This window comes from Chiloscyllium punctatum, chromosome 52, assembly GCF_047496795.1.
Source record: "Chiloscyllium punctatum isolate Juve2018m chromosome 52, sChiPun1.3, whole genome shotgun sequence".
Lineage (NCBI taxonomy): Eukaryota > Metazoa > Chordata > Chondrichthyes > Orectolobiformes > Hemiscylliidae > Chiloscyllium > Chiloscyllium punctatum.
Window position 1 is genome coordinate 14,485,819 of NC_092790.1, and position 16,852 is coordinate 14,502,670.

The following is a 16,852-nucleotide window of genomic DNA, read 5'->3' on the forward strand; positions in this document are numbered from 1 at the left end:
TCCAATCGGACCTCTATCAACAAACACATTGAGTTAGACCCCACCTACCACCCCCTGAAAAAAAGAACAGGAATTGACATCACTGCAGGAAATGACAGCACCAGCCCAAAGAAACCCAAACATATAAATAGAAAGCAGGAATCAGCAGCAGTGCTTTGCCTGGAGGCCCAGTGAAGATGTTACCTAGTAGGCTGACGAAACGCCTGGAAATGTACCTTCCAGCTCAGTGAGCAAACCTACACCCAGAACCTCAACCTGAGCTACAAATCTTCTCAAAGCTTGCTAATGGGTTTAACATTTTATAAATCAGTATTCCATATTTTGTTCATGCATGGAAATGCTTCTGCATTACTCAGGCCCTCAATCAGAATGTGAGTGTGAATAAGGTGTGTTTTCATCAGCACAAAGCTGAGAGTGAGAATGGGATTCATTCACTCTCTGATACTAGATATCAATGTGCTCCTTATTCTCGGTTAGTGTGTTTCACAGTGCTTCAGTGTCATCTAGATTGAAACACGTCACTTTTAGTAACTGCAAGTGTACTTCATTGTCAAACTTCTGCTACTTGACATGAATGAGGTATTATCCATTGCCACTGGAGTCAGCTCCTGTCAGTGTTTGTATATCTATTAATCTCTGGGACGGTTTGTGAAGTTGGATAACATCCACAGCCTATGTTCTTTATTTTTAGTGCCTATAGGGTCCTTGGACAGGTGAACATCCAACTCATTGCAGCAGAAAAGCATCTGTTTTTTTTTCTTTAGAAGCAAGGGGGGCAAGTCAATGGACTTTTGCAACCCCTATAGTGCAGAGTCTAACTGGGAACAATGGGGATATCAATGTCTGGTTTTTAGGATGCTAACAATTTTTACATCGTGACATATTTTACCAATGAATTAATAATCCGTCTTAACAGAACCCATTTGCAACTAAGTGAACACATCTACTGCATTGCAGTTGACTGATCATAGTGTTCCTTGAACAGGAAAGAGAATTGGCCCATTCTATTTTATTTACCAATTTGGACAGGATCTGGTGCAAGCCTCTTATGTTGCTCTAAGGTAAGGAGGGGGAAAGCAAAAGGACTTCTATTTCCACCATTCAGTGAAGCATATTTAAGTTATCAAATTCAATGTATTGAACTATCAACTCTTGTTGGGGAAAAAAGAATGAAGAGTTTGATAAACCTACCAATTTTGGCTTTTTCTTTCATTCTGCACTGTTTTAAATAGTAACGATCCGAGTCCACGGACTCCTTGATAAACTATATCCTGATTCCTTCCTTTTCCGTATTGCAACGAAGGCAGGGTCAAGAGGAACGCAAGGCTCTTTATAGATTTTTGAAACAAACTTCAAAAGACATACGGAATAATGAAAAAAACTTTCTTGCTGAACAGAAAAAGAAATAAAACCTACAAAATGATGAAGTGGAGATTGTCATTACAATACAGATGGGGATGACAGCTTGTCTGCTGCCATGATATTTTTTTTAATGGAAATGGAATATTGGTTGAAAGGGATGATAGTTGTTAGCTCGGTCAACTATTATGATGTTATAAACTGTTTTTGATCAGTGCGGACTTAATAAATTGTACAGACTTATTCTGTGCTGGAGATCTCTTCGACTTGAGATCTGAGATTAGAAATCAGTTTGATGTAATATTTTGTGACAGTTGCAGTTTATATGGATTTTCATTGTTGTCAGATGTTGTAATGGGTATTTCGGCATGATGAACAAATTTGCAACTATTGTAAATCCGTCAGTAGCTGTGAGAGAGCGAGAATGTGTGTGTGTGGTGGGTGCATGCGTGTATGCAGTAAGCATTCTCTTTACGTCAGGCTTTGGCCCAAAAGTTCATTTGGAATTTGCATTGTTTAATTGTGTTTTTGTACAGGACAAATATTTATCAAAAGATTAATTTTGACTTTCTCAGTTACTGGTAATGTCAAGGTTTTCTTCCTTGTGTACTCAATATCTCCTTCATATATCCTCGTTGTAACAATGTAACAGCAGGATCTGTTTATTCACCTTGATTGTAACTTTAAAATTGCCTTTATTACATGGAGCTCATACAGTTCCTGAACGTATATTTCTTAGGGGAATAAAATCGATCTCTCTTCTGATGTTGCAATTGATAATTGGCTATGCATAATAGAATTTCTTGGACCTGAGCTGTTGTGCATTGACCAGAGGGAGAAATAAAAACAAAATCATCAGTCATGTTTGATTCTTCTACTTCTGTTTGACACAATCCATTCTATAATTACGGAAATGATGTTCTCCACTCACAGCAGTAGAATACCTGCTGATTGTCACACTTGGCTTCGTACAGACAAAATATTACATTTTCTCTGTTCATCAAACAAGTGATATCTTGTCTATAATCACCAGGGTTGTTTCTACTCCCCTTCGTGGATAAGGGAACAACATTTGCTATCTCCAGTCTTCCCCTACCATTCCTGTAGACAATGATGACATAAAGATCAAAGCCAAGATCTCTGCAGTTTCCTCCATGGCTTCCCAGAGAATTCTGGGATGAATCCCACCTGGGGATTTATCTATTTTCCGACTTTCCAGAATACCTAACATCTGCTTGTAAACCTCAATCCCAACTAGTCTCGTAGCCTGTTTCTCAGTATTCTCCTTGACAACATTGTCTTTTTCCAGTGTGAATACTGATGAAAACTATTCATTTCTATTTCCTGTGACTCCACGCACAACTTCCCACTACTCTCCTTGATTGACACTAACCTTACTCAAGTTATTCTTTTATCCCTTATATACCAATAGAAGGCTTTAGGGTTTTCCCTGATCCTATCCACCAATTTCTCATGCCCCCTCCTCACTCGCCTTAGCTCGCTCTAGGTCTTTCCTGGCTACTTTGTAACTTTCAATCACCCTAACTGAGCCTTCACATCTTATCACAACATAAGCATTCTTCTTCCTCTTGATAAGTGACTTTACTTCTTCAGTAAACCATGGCTCCTGTGCTCGACAACTTCTTGCCTGTCTGACATAACTTCTCACGAACACAGTGTAGGTGTTATAGAGTCATAGAGATGTAGAGCATGGAAATAGACCCGTCAGTGCAACTCAGACAGGCCGACCAGATATCCCAACACAATTTAGTCCTACCCGACAGCACAATATCCCTCCAAACCCTTCCTATTCATTTACCCATTCAGATGCCCTTTAAGTATTGCAATTATACTAGCCCCCACCACTTCATCTGGCAGCTCATTCCATACCAATGCCATCCTCTGAGTTAAAAAGTTGCCACTTAGGTCTCTCATATATCTTTCCCCTGTCACCCAAAACTTATGCTCTCTAGTTCTGGACTCCCCCACCCCAGGGAAAAGACTTTGGTTATAATTCCATGTCCATCATAATTTTATAAACCTCTATAAGGTCACCCCTCAGCCTTTGACGCTTCAGGGAAAAACAGACTATTCAACCTCTCCATATAGTCCAAATCCTCCAACATCCTTGCACAAGTTTGCTGAACCCTTTCCAAGTTCACAACATCCTTCCAGTAGGAAGGAGACCAAAACTGTATGTAGTATTCCAAAAGTGGTCTAACCAATGTCCTGTACAGCTGCAATATGACCTCCCAACTCCTGTATTCAATACTCTGACCAATAAATAAAAGTATACCAAACACCTCCTTCAGTATCCTATCCACCTGCGACTCCACTTTCAAGGAGCAATGAACCTGCACTCCAATGTCTCTTTGTTCAGCAACTCTCCCATTAAGCGTACAAGTCCTGCTAAGATTTCATTTCCCAAAATGCAGCACCTCGCATTTATCTTAATTCAACTCCATCTGCCACTTCTCCCATTGGGCCCTTGAAGACGCTCCACATTTCTATTGTGCCCATCGCCTGCAGTTTCCTTCCCCATCCTATTCATCCTTAGTCTTGTGTAATCGTATCGTAACTGCCTTATCCCCAACTGTAGCTTTTGCTCTCTGGTGTATACCTATCCCTTTCCAGCAGTAAAGTAAACATAATTGATTTGTGATCACTATCACCAAAGCGGACATCTACCTCCAAATCTAACACTTGGACAGGATCATTACCCTGTACCAAATCCAATGTGGCCTCACCCCTTGTTGACCTGTCTACATACTGTGGCAGAAAACGCTCCTGCACACAATGGACAAAAACTGACCCATCTAAAGTACTTGAACTATAGTATTCCCAGTCAATATTTGGGAAGCTGAAGTCCCCCATAACAGCTACCCTGTCACTCTCATTCCTGTCGAGAATCTCTTTGCTATCCTTTTCCTCCAAATCTCTGAAACTATTCAGATGCCTATCGAAAACTGTCTCTTTTCCTATTTCTAATCTCAGCCTGTACTACCTCAGTTGATGAGTCCTCAACCTTTCTGCAGCTGTAATACTGCACCTCTTTATTACCATTGTCTCTGTTCTTCCCGAAACATCTAAATGGTGGAACCTGCAACAACCATTCGTGTCTCTGCCCCACCCAGGTCTCTGAAACGGCCAGAACATCAAAATCCCAGGTGCCAACCCATGCTGCAAGTTCACCTACCTTATTCTGGATGCTCATTGTATTGAATTAGACACACTTCAAACCAACTGCTTCCTGACTGGAACGCTCTTCTGACCCGGAAACCTTCGTTTGGACCTACCTAATCGCAACCTCATCTATATGCAAACTACAACCAAGGATCCTGAAAACACGATGAACCTGGCACCTGGGAAGCAACACACCAACTGTAAGTCTTTCTCATTTCCACGGAACCTCCTGTCTGTCCCCCTAACTATGGAGTCCCCGAATACTAGTGCTCTGCTTCTCTTCCCCCTTCCCTTCAGAACAATATGGACATACTCTATGCCAGAGACCTGTGCCCCATTGCTTATCCCCGTTAAGTCGTTTCTTACCTCTTCCCCACGCCCCCCCTACCCCCGCCACCCCCACAGTATGTCAGTTCTAAAGGGACATCCCTTCACTCTGAAGATGTGCTTTTGGGTCCTCATCTCTCCTACTCATAGAAACATCTTCTCCATATCCACTCTATCCAGGCCTCTCAATATTCTGTAACTTGCAATCAGATTCTCCCTCACCCTTCTAATTAAGAACCAGAGTCCTCAATATCTCCTCATATGACAAGTTCTTCATCCCTGGGATCTTTCTTGTAAACACCCTCTGGACCCCTTCTAAGTTCAGCACATCCTTTCTGAGATAGGGGACCCAAAACAGCTTACAATGTTCCAAATATGGTCTGACAAGTGCCTTATATTTGGAATGAGCTGCCAGAGGAAGTGGTGGAAGTGGGTACAAAAACGACCTCTAAAAGAGATTTAGAAAGATACATGGATAGGAAAGGTTTCAACGGATTTGGGCCAAACGTAAACAAATGGGACTAGTTTCGTGAGTGAGACCTGGTCAGCATGGACGCGCTGGGCCGACAGGCCTATTTCCATGCTGTGTGACCTTATGCATGGGAAAATGGTATTAGAGAATAGAGAGTTGGCTACTTTTGACTGACATGGATTCAGTCAGCTGAAGGTCCGTTTCTGTGCTGTAGATCTCTGAGTTGACAATTCCTTGTTAAACAATCCATCAGAAAAAAGGTTGAAGCTGAGACAATACGAGCTGAAGGAGGCTGAAGTTAATACCAAAGATGTTCATACTCGAGTGGGGTTGGCCACAGTGATGGTAACCCCCAGGATATTGTTAGTGGGGTGGGAGTGGGAACAGTGACAGTAACCCTTAGGATGTTGATAGTGCAGCGGGGTGGGGACAGTGACGATAACACCATTGAACATCAAGAGGCAATGGTTGGATGATGTACCATTTGGCCATCCGTAGTTTACATAAATCTTTCAAAGTTTAGATTGTACAACACAGGGAGAGTTTGCAATGATGTGAAATCTCGCTTGTTTTATGTCTCCTTTCCATCAATTATCATCGATGATAAAATCCATGAAAAACAGAGACAATTTCAACATCCAATCTTTTATTTCCTCTTTGTCTTATTTTGTTCCAGTTCCTGTTACTGGGGGTTTCCTCGCCCCCCAGAGCCACTAAAACGGAGGTACTGATTGGGAGTTGTCTCGTTCCAGAGTGTGTAATGAGCGAAGGTACTGGACCCTACTTTCAACAGAAAGCCTTAAACAATGCCGGTGGGAATTACAACTCGAGCTCAGACAGGACAGAGCTGGCCACTGAATTTTTCCAGAACCAGCACCAAAGCCAATACCAGTCTGTTGTGATCAACAGGGGTCCCAGTGCAACAATACTTAATGTGACCAGTAATTCCGACCACACATTGCCAGGTAATCCATTCTTCATCCGTGATCAGTACTCGTTCTTCACTGGGGACCGGCTGAAAACTTGACATAAACACTCTTTAAAAACTTGCTTCAGAAACTCAGCAAGTTTGCAGCATCTGTGGAGAGAGAGAGTGAGAGTTAATGTTACAGGTTATAAACCCAAAGTGCTGGAAAAATCCAGAATGTATGGCGGCAGCTATGCGATTGGTGGGGGGAGCGGGGGAAGCAATGAGGAGAGTAACATCCTTTCTCAGATAAGGGAAGCCTTCATAGCGAGAGGATTCAAGTCCAGGAGCAGGGGTGGCTGGCTACCCTGGAGAAGTGTGCGTATTTTGGGATCTCATGAGGTTGTACAGCAGGTTTCCATGAGTGATTCCTGAGATGGCAGGACTGACAGATGGAGAGACACTGGATTGGTTAGGATGATATTCACTAGAGTTTGGAAGAATTAATGGGAAATCCCATCGAAACCTCTCAATTTGAATAAGGACGAGACAGAGTGAACACAGGAAGGGTGTTCCCAGTGACCGGGAAGAGTCCAGAACGAGGGGGTCACAGTCTAATGGAAACCGAGCAGGATTGAGATGGGGAGTAATGTCTTCATGCAGAGACTGGAGAGCCTGTGAAATTTTCTGCCACAGAAAGCAGTCAGGGCCAGAATACTGCATGTTATTCAGGAAGGGGTTGATAGAGTTCTTAGGGGCTAAAGGGATAGCGCAGGGAGATACAGGATCAAGTTGGGTGATCAGCCATGATCTCATTGAATGGGCGGAGCAGGCTGGAGGGGCCAAAAGGCCTCCTCACAATCATATTTTCGATGTTTCTCTGTGAATGGTCCAATTGCTGCTGACAGGTGGAGGACAAAGGGAAGTTTTGCCTCGATATATGTAGGCTGTGAAAATGAGGGACAGCAATTTCTATGTGACAATTTCGAGAGATATGAGTGCAGAGTGATCTTTTGAGTTTAGCATTGAATAGTCTGGGTTGGATTGGTGGGATGTTGTTAATGAGACAGGCTGCTCAGAAACAGTGATGTCATTGCAATGGTGAGGATATGGAGTGAATTTCACAGATACAGGAGTTTCCCTCCAAATGGACGGGTGTTGGCAGGGGGTAAGGGCAACAGGGAACAGGAAACACTGGGGTTGGTGTTTGCTGAAGCAATGATGTTATTGACAGGAAATCCCTCTTTGAATACAGCACAGGAACACAGCGCTGAGATGGCAGAACTCATTGTCCCATTGTTTTGTGATCCTTTCTCTTGTCACATTGCTTCCCATTAAACTCCGGACCAGGAAACAAGGTGGGTGAGACACTCTGGCAGGTAACGCTAGTGATTGTTCTCCAGTTGGGACTCAACGGGGGTTTCAAATTAATGTTGCTCACATAGAGTGTATGAGGGTGTGTGTATGAGAGAGTATGAGTGCAAGTGTGTTTGAGTGAGAGTATGAAGGTGTGCATGTGTGTCAGAGAAATACAGACATTCAATTGACACACACTTTCGTGTGCACGCACATAGACACTCAATCACTTCTGCAATGCACCTTGGAGACAACACTTGAGAAGCCAAACACCATCCAGAGACAACACAGCCCATGCTTGATTGGCACCACATCCACAAACATCCACTCTCTTCACCATCCGTGTTCAGTAGCAGTGTGCACCATCTGTGAGATGCACTGCAGAAGTTCCTCAGACACCATCTTCTAAACCCATAACCACTTCCATCTAGAAGGGCAAGGACAGCAGGTACATGAGAATACCACCTCCAGCAAGTTACCCCCTTAGCCACTCACCATCCAACTTGGAAATACATCAGCTGTTCGTTTATACTGTTGCTGGGTCAAAATCCTGGAATTCCCTCTCTTATGGTATTTTGGGTCTACCAACAGCACAGGGACTGCAGTGGTTCAAGAAGGCAGCTCACTATCTCATTCCCAATGGCTCAACTTGGGATGGATAATAAATTCACGGCCCAGCCAGTGATTTCCACAACCCACCAGTGAACTTAAAAAAAAACAACGGTGTGGAACGTGCTTTGTGAGGATGAGCGCAGGCTGAACAAGTAGCAGATGAAATTACTTTTTATGTCTCCCCAAGTAATGTGTTGTGTTCAGAAGAATGGTCAGCACAGTTATAAACTAAAGATGACAATTGGAATAATTGTTGCTTGTGCATCAGTCAAGGAATCCAGATTAATTTGCTCGCAGGTGAAGCTGAATATTTACAGTAAAACATGTTCTTTCTCCCTTATTTTCTCCAGCTGATTCTTCCAGCAGTTCCCGGTGGCACAGGTAAGTTAGTGAGGTGGTTAACAACTTCTAACAGCATTCAAACAGTGTCCGAATGGGCTGAAAAATCACTCTGGGGTGCAATGCCAACATTTTTACATTTGTTAGACAAATTGGAGCAAATGAATCAAGGTGTCTGACTCGTTTGCAAATCTAAAGCATAACAGTTCAAATCGAGGACACTCTCTCAATTTCCGTTAAACACTGAACTGAGCGGTGGTCAGTCCCATCAGTTGGTGAGGTTATCCATTGCAGTTGGAAGAATTGAAAAAGGCAAGTTATCATCTCTACAGGAGAGAAAGTTCAAAATGTCAGTGCAAAGGGAACAGGATGTCTTGTGTGGATGAATCTCAAAGTAGTGTACAGGCTACAACAGGTCACAAGGAAGGCATTTAATGTGAGCGGAATGGAGTATTGAAGTAGGTAATTGGTACTGCAACTGTCTAAGGGATTGTGGTTTCCACATCCGGAGTACTGTGAATAGTTTTGGTCCCTTTCCTTGAGGAGGGATGTAGTTGAATCCCTCCAGGAGTTCAAAGGAGATCACTGAATTGATCGCCAAGATGAAAAGGTTAGTCTTATGAGAAAAGACTGGTACAATTTTGATCTCTTTACTTGAGGACAGATGCAGTTCAGAAGAGGTTCACCCAATCATTTCCAGCGATGAAGGGTTTGCCTTAGATGAGAGATTGAGCGGTTTCTCTGGAGTATAGAGAGGAGAACTAACTGAGGGCTATAAGATGCTAAAGGGGTATTGACCAAGGAGATGAAGAGAGGATGTTTGCTCTTGTGGGAGCATCTTGATCGAGAGGTTATTGGTTCAGGATAAGGGGTTGTGCAGATTGAAAACAGAGTTAAGGAGGAATTAAATCTCTGAAATGAGGAAGGGTTGTAAATCTGTGGGATCACTCCCCCCCCCCCCCCCCCCGACCCCCCAGGACACTGCATAAATTGGAGGAGGAGACAGACGGTTTGTTAATCAGTGATGGGTCAAAGGGTGTGCTTACAGGAAAGTGGGGTTGAGGCTAAGATGGGATTGAGGCTGAGATGGGATCAGCTGCGATTATATGGAAGAGCAGAGCAGGTTCCTGAGAGGCTAAATTGACTCAACCTGATCCTCCACTGTATGTTCTTGTGGAGTTATGCTGTTAGTTGGTAGCAAAACAACGAGGATGGAGAAAATGAAGTTTGATTTAACAAAATAGGTTTTAGTTCATGAACATCCAAAAATAAAGACAAAATTGATTCAACACAAATTTGGGGAATGACATTGGTTCAAAGAAATGGAAAGACAATAGATTTGGGGGGTAAAACAACTGAAGCAGGTGTAGGAGCAGAGGGAGGTGGGTGTTACCCATGTGTCATGAGTGATTAATAATAAAAAAATTGTAAATTACCCCAGGGCCTTCACCTTCAATCTGTGAGCTTGTTCTGGGAGGGTAGGTGCAAACTTTGTAGTGAATGTTGATGCAAAATACATATTCGATGTTATTGAGTCACCTGGTTCGTGAACTGCTTTGAAAATGTTCCTATATCGCCAAGAGCTTCAGTTTATATTATTGTTGGGTTGGGGCTGTGACCTTAATTATCACTCCGTATTTAATTTTGAGGTATTGTTTGCTGTTATTTTAATATTCTGATCTCCAATCCTTTGGTTCACTTTGCTTATTGTTTTTTTGATTATAGATGACTCCAAAACAGATAGCAGTTTGGTGTACTCAGTTTTCACCATCTCAAACCAAGAAAGGCTGGTAAAGAATATAATATATATACATTTTATAACATTTCTGGTTCAGTGAAAGTGGAGATTTTCTCTGGTTAAGATTTTATCTTATCCCTCAGAAACCCAGCCACATTTAAACATCTCTAGTGTTTCTCTTGCTTATAGCATGGAGCGAAGGTCTGCCCAAGCTTTTCAAATTTTTTAACATTTGAATTTATTAATCATCGATAGTGTTTGCAATCATCTAAATCATAGAGATGTTCCATCTCTGTCAACTAAATTAACAACAGGACAGTGTGAGTTGGAAGAGGGAACTGATGGCTAATTGCTTTATCTTTCATCTTGTTTTCAGGGGATACCTACTTTTTAGACCGTGGAACATCAACTGTTCATTGCCTCAGTCCAACAGTGGTCCCTTCTGGCCTTGGTCTTTGGGGGCAAGGAGCCATTCGCTCTAGGTCTAGCATCATTCACATGAGGAGCATTGCCATTTCATTGTCCTGAATGTTTCTTTGGTGACACAAAGATAGCTGGAAGGACAGGTAGTATTGAGGAAGGGGTGAGGCTGCAGAAGGATTTGGCTAGGAGAGTGTGCCACAAAATGGCAGAAGGGGATCGAACAGATTGAAACAGGAGATGTTGAGAAATGGGAACGTGGGAAGTTATGTACTTTAGTAGGAAGAATAGAGGGGTTGACTTTTCTAAATAGTGAAAAGGTTCAAAAATCTGCAGCACAAATAGACTTCGGAGTCCAGGTTCAGGATTCTCTTCAGGTTGATGGGCAGTTTCAGTTGGCAGTTAAGCAAATGGAATGTCAGCATTCATTTCAAGGGGTGTAGAATACAAGAGTAGGGATGTACTGCTGAGGCTGTATCAGGCTCTGGTCAGACCATATTTGGAACATTGTGAGCATCCTAAGGAAGGATGTGCTGAACGTGGAAGGAGTCCAGAAAAATCCCAGGGATGAAGAGCGTATCATATGAGGAGAGGTTGAGGAATAGGGGTCTGGACTCGATTGTGTTTAGAAGGGTGAGGGAGAATCTGGTTGAAACTTGGAGAATACGGAGAGGCCCGGATAGAATGGACATGGAGAAGATGTTTCCACGAGTAGGAGAGACTAGGACTTGAAGGCACAGCCTCCGCGTGAAGGGGACTCCTTTTATAACTGAGATGAGGAGGAATTTTTTCAGCCAGACAGTGGGGAATCTGTGGAATTCATTACTGCAGACGGCTGTCATTTATGTCTTTAAGACAGAGATAGGTTCTTGATCAAAAGGAGAATTAACCATTACAGAGAGCAGGCAGGAAAATAGGGTTAACAAACATATCAGCCATGATGGAATGGCAGAGCAGACTTGATGGGCCGAATGGCTGCTATATCTTATGGTCTTGGTTACTAAGAGACGCATGGACTGTGATGCATCACACAGTTTAGGCCCTCGGATTCAGAGCTTTCTGAGCATGTGCTATGAGGCACCGACACTAAAAAATGTTCAGGCAGCTGGACAATCAACACAACATGCGGGGCTAGGAGCCCTCGGGACCCTGCTTCCCCCATACTATACAGCTGCGGCTGATCTCATCCCAGCCTCACTGCAGTTTCCAGCCCACGCTCCCTTCAACCCCTCACTGATTAACAATCTGTCTGTCCCCTCCTTCAATTTACTCAGTGTCCCGACATGCTCCCACCTACTGGGAAGTGAATTCCCACGAGATTCCCACCCCCTCTGCCTTGGAGGGGAGACATTTCTCAACATCTCTCATTTCAATCTGTTCCATTCCCTTCTCCTGAAACAATGACCCTCTCGTTCTAAATTGTCACACCTGAGGAAACATCCTCTCTGTCTCCTTTGTCAATCCCAACCCCTTTACCACCCTATATCCCTCAGTTGGATCTCCCTTATTCCTCTAAACTCCAGAGAATATTGGCCTTAACTGCTGAATCTCTCTTTTGATGACAAACTCATGTCTGAACATGAAATGTCCAAAATCACACTAGATGGTATCTTGGATGTAGAATACACATCTCAAAGTGAGTTAGTCATATTTTCTGAGAAATCTGCAGCCCAGAAAAAGCCCAGAGTCTGTGCTGGTCAGAAACAACCATCTCGATATTCTCTAATCCCATTTCCCCAGCACTTGGCGTCACGAGTGCACAGTTAAATCCTCCTTCAATGTGATGAGAGTTTCTGCGTCTCCCATCCTTTTAGGCAATTACTTCCAGATTGCACACCACCCTCTGGGTGAACAAGATTTTCCTCACATCCCCTTGAAACCTCCTGGCCCTTACCTTTACCTCTGTTAAGTGGGGAAAGTTTCTTCCTGCCTCCCCTATATTCATCCCTCATCATTTCATACATCCCTCATCATTTTATACATCCCTCTCTTTCAATCTACTCTCCTGTAAGGACAACAACCCCAGTCTGTCCAACCTCTCTCAATCACAAACTCTGCAGCCCCCAAGGCAATATGCTGGTAAATCTCCCTGTGCACCCTCTCCCACTTCATTTAGATACGTACCGTTGATAAAGTGTCTTCTCTTTTATTTACAGCTCACTCCAATAGTGCATCAGGGAGGAAAAATACAAGTTATTTTGCAGTGAAAAAGAGGGCAGTTAATTTTTAATCAGCAAGGTTATGTTTTTAGCAGGTGATTAACGTGAAGTCACCATTGTCTCATTAGAGAGAGGGAGAAAAGGCAAAAACTGTTTTATGGTTTAACCTGAGGGACACCATATCTAAAGCACAGGGAATGATCACTCACAGCAATCTCTACCAGACCAGTACTTGAACGCAAGCTGTCAATGTGACTGTACATTGGAAGCCTACTATAGAATCAATGGAGCTAACCAACCCCTGCATGGCCAGTGGCAAAAACATTGGGTGGCACAGTGGCTCAGTGGTTACCATTGCTGCCTCACAGCGCTTGGGACCCAGGAACAATTCCAGCCCTGGGTGACTGTTTATTGGGAGTTTGCACATTCTCCCCTTCTCTGCATGGGTTTTCTCCAGGTTCTCCGGTTTCCTCCCACAGTCCAAAGATGTGCAGTTTAGATGGATTGGCCTTACTAAGTTGCCCATAGTTTGAGAGTTATGCACGCTAAGAGGTATAGTCATGGGAAATGCAGGGTTACAGGGATTGGAGAGGTGGGGTGGGTCTGGGTCGGATGCTATTCAGAGGGTCAGTATATGGTCCTGTCAGGCAAAAGGCCTGCTTCCATGCTGTAGGATTCTATGATGTGCAGATAAGAGGGATTGGCGATGGTTAATGCAGGGTTACAGGGTAGGGTAGGGGTCTGGGTGGGATCCTCTTCACTGGCTTGGGACAGACTGGATAGGCTGAATGGTCCCTTTGCACACTGTATGGATTCTGTTGACATCAATGTTTAGCTCAGTGGTGTGGGGCAACTTGTTCTGGTCTCAATTTTGATGAGATTCACTTTCAGTTTCTGAAATAATAGGGAAGCAATTCAGCTCCCCAGGGTAGGCCCTGCAGATGTGAATTTGAATCTTGCTTTGGCAGGTGGTGGATTTGGAATGCGATTTTAAACAAAAAAAGATCTGGAGTTAAGACTCTAATGATGACTGTTGTCAGGAACAACCAACCATCTGGTTCAAAATTGAAGACTGGGGTGCAGAGGAGTTTCTTCTTTCAGAGGGTTGAGAGTCGTTGGAACTCCTTGTCACAGAGAGCTGTGTGTGGAGACAGGAGCAGGAGATTCTTGATCAATCAGGGTATTGAGGGTTACATGTTAAATTCAGAAAAGTGAACATGAGGAATGGTGCATTAGCCACAATGCTATTGAATGGCTGAGCAGGCTCGAGGGGCCGAATGGCCTTCTCCTGTTCCTGTCTGCGATGGTCCTTAAGGGAGTGAAATCTGACCTCCTTATCCGCTCTGCTCAGCACATGATTCCTAACCCTTTGCAAACTCTTCACTGCCTTCTGGCTGAGCAAGTTGATTGGTTCAAGGACATTTCGGAATTGCATCCACTTCCCACCTTGGCAGAGATGGCCACATCCTGTTCAGAGTACAGAGAAATAACATTTGTCAGGATCAGTTTTTGATTTGTTCCAATCATATGTTTTGCCAAGAGAAATTGGTCTGTATAATGACCCCACATAGTCACAGCTCCTCCTGTACATTCAGGCAAAGTTTGTTATTCTCATCCATTTTCATATGGAGTCATGCAGCACGGAAAAAGGCCCTTCAGCCCAACTCACCCATGCTGACAAGGTTGTCCAAACTCAACTAGCCCCTTTTATCTGCATTTGACGCATACTTCTCTGAACCTTTCTTATCCATGTACCTTAACAAATGTCTCTTCCATGTAATTGTACCTGCCTCTACCACTTCCTGATATACTCACTGCCCTCTGTGTGATAAATTTGTCTCTCAGGTCCCTTTTTAACCTTTCCACTCTCACCTTAAACCTATGCCCACTAGTTTGGGACACCCCTACATTGGGGAAAAGACAATACCTATTTACCTTTTCTGTGCCCCTCGTGATTTTATAACCTCTATAAAGGTCACCCCTCAGCCTCCAACGCTCCAGGGGAGAAAAGCTCCCAGCTTATGAAGCTTCTGCTTATAACTCAAACCCTGCAACCTTGGTAACATCTTTGTAAATCTTTTTTATAACCTTTCGAGCTTAACGACATCCTTTCTACAGCAGGTTGACCAGGACTGTAAACAGTATTTTAAAAGTGGCCTCACCAACATCCTGTACAGCTGTAACATGTTGCCCCAACCTCTGTCGTCAGTGCTCTGACCAGTGAAGGCAAGCATGCCAAACGCTTACTTCACCACAGTGTCAAGCTGCAATGTCACATTGAAGGAACTGTCTTCCTGCACCCCCTCGGTCTGTTTGTTTGGAAACACTCCCCAGACGATAGCATCAATAAAGATGTATCTAGACAGATGCATGAATATTCTGTAAGTTTCAATCAGGTTCTCTCTCATCTTTCTAAACTCCATCAAGTTAGGAACCAGACTCCTCAACCTCTCCTCATATGAGAAGTGTTCCATCCCTGGGATTTTTCTTGTAAACGCCCTCTGGACCCCCTGCAAGTTCAGCACATCCTTCCTGAGATAGGGGACACAAAACTGCTCACAATGATCCAAATGTGGTCTGACCAGAGCCTTATCCAGCCTCAGCAGTACATCTCTGCTCTTGTATTCTAACCCTCCCGAAATGAATGCTAACATTACATTTACCTTCCTAACTGCCAACTGAACCTGCCTGTTAACCTGAAGAGAATCCTGAACTCGGACTCCCAAGTCCCTCTGTGCTTCAGATTTCCGAAACCTTTCCCCATTTTAGGAAACAGTCTCGGTCTCTATTCTTCTAATCCCATTGCATACCCTCCCACACTGTCATCCATCTACCAACCGAACCTTAATAGGATCCTGAACTCGGACTCACCCCCGAGGACCTTGTTTGTGCTTCAGGTCTGGCAGCATCTGTCCAGAGACAGACAGAGAGAAAACGGAGTCAACGTTTCGAGTCCGGGGGCAGCCGTCCTTCGGGAGAGTGGCCTTTGGTCTTGATGTGCCGCCGCACAGTTTCTTGTTCACTCCCACCTCTGTCTGTGTGTGTATTTGTCATTATTATTGAGTTTGGTGAGTCCCGGAGCCGGCCCTGTTGTTTCTCTCTCCTGAAAGGGTTGTCCCTTTAAAGAGTCTTTCCCCTGAAGCAGCTGCTAACGGTCACTTGGGGCACGAGGCGGCCGTTAACCGCCATCTCGCGCGGGGCTTGAGGGGGCGGGGCCTGAAGCTAAAATGGCGCCGGGGCCACGCGGGAAGGAAAAGCGCCGAGGGAGAGCGGACTGTGTCAACATGTCCCGTTCCCGAGGGTCAGGATGGTGGTTATTGGGGGGTGGAGGGGGACAGGAGAGATCCCCCCTCCCAGTGAGGTATTTTGTACAAACCGCGAGGGTTCTATCTCTCTCTCCGTTGGACTGTCTGTGACTTGCTTTAACTCTATGTCGATTAATCTCGATGACGCTGTGATCTTGTGCTTCTTTCTGACTCTGACTATGTTTCTATGGAACTGTATATGCCTCTGTGTGTCTATATCTCTGTTTCTCCCTGACTGTCTGTGACCCACTGATTCTCTCTGACTCTAATTCTCTCTGACTGTGTGGTGGGAGTACTGTTTGTTGTTGAAAACAACAAATCCCGCCTTAGAAAAGTGTCTAACAGTTTGCTTTAATCACAGACATCCCTGTGTCAGTCCTAGAGCTGAGTGCCCACCTGGAAATGAGGTAGTGGAGGGAGACAGCACCTTGTTAAATTACCCTGTTTGACCCCAGTTGAATATATTTTCTGTAAGGATGGTGAGAAGATTTACTGGGAATACTCCAACCACTGCAGAACCGTACACACAATCATCAACATCAGCAAACGTCAAGAGGGCAATTAGCATTGTGCTGTTTCTAAACAGCAGGCAGAGTCTCTCCTGAGTAGCAAATATATCGCCATTTCAGTGAGTTTTTAAGCAACTCTATACATATCGACATCATCAGAGCAATG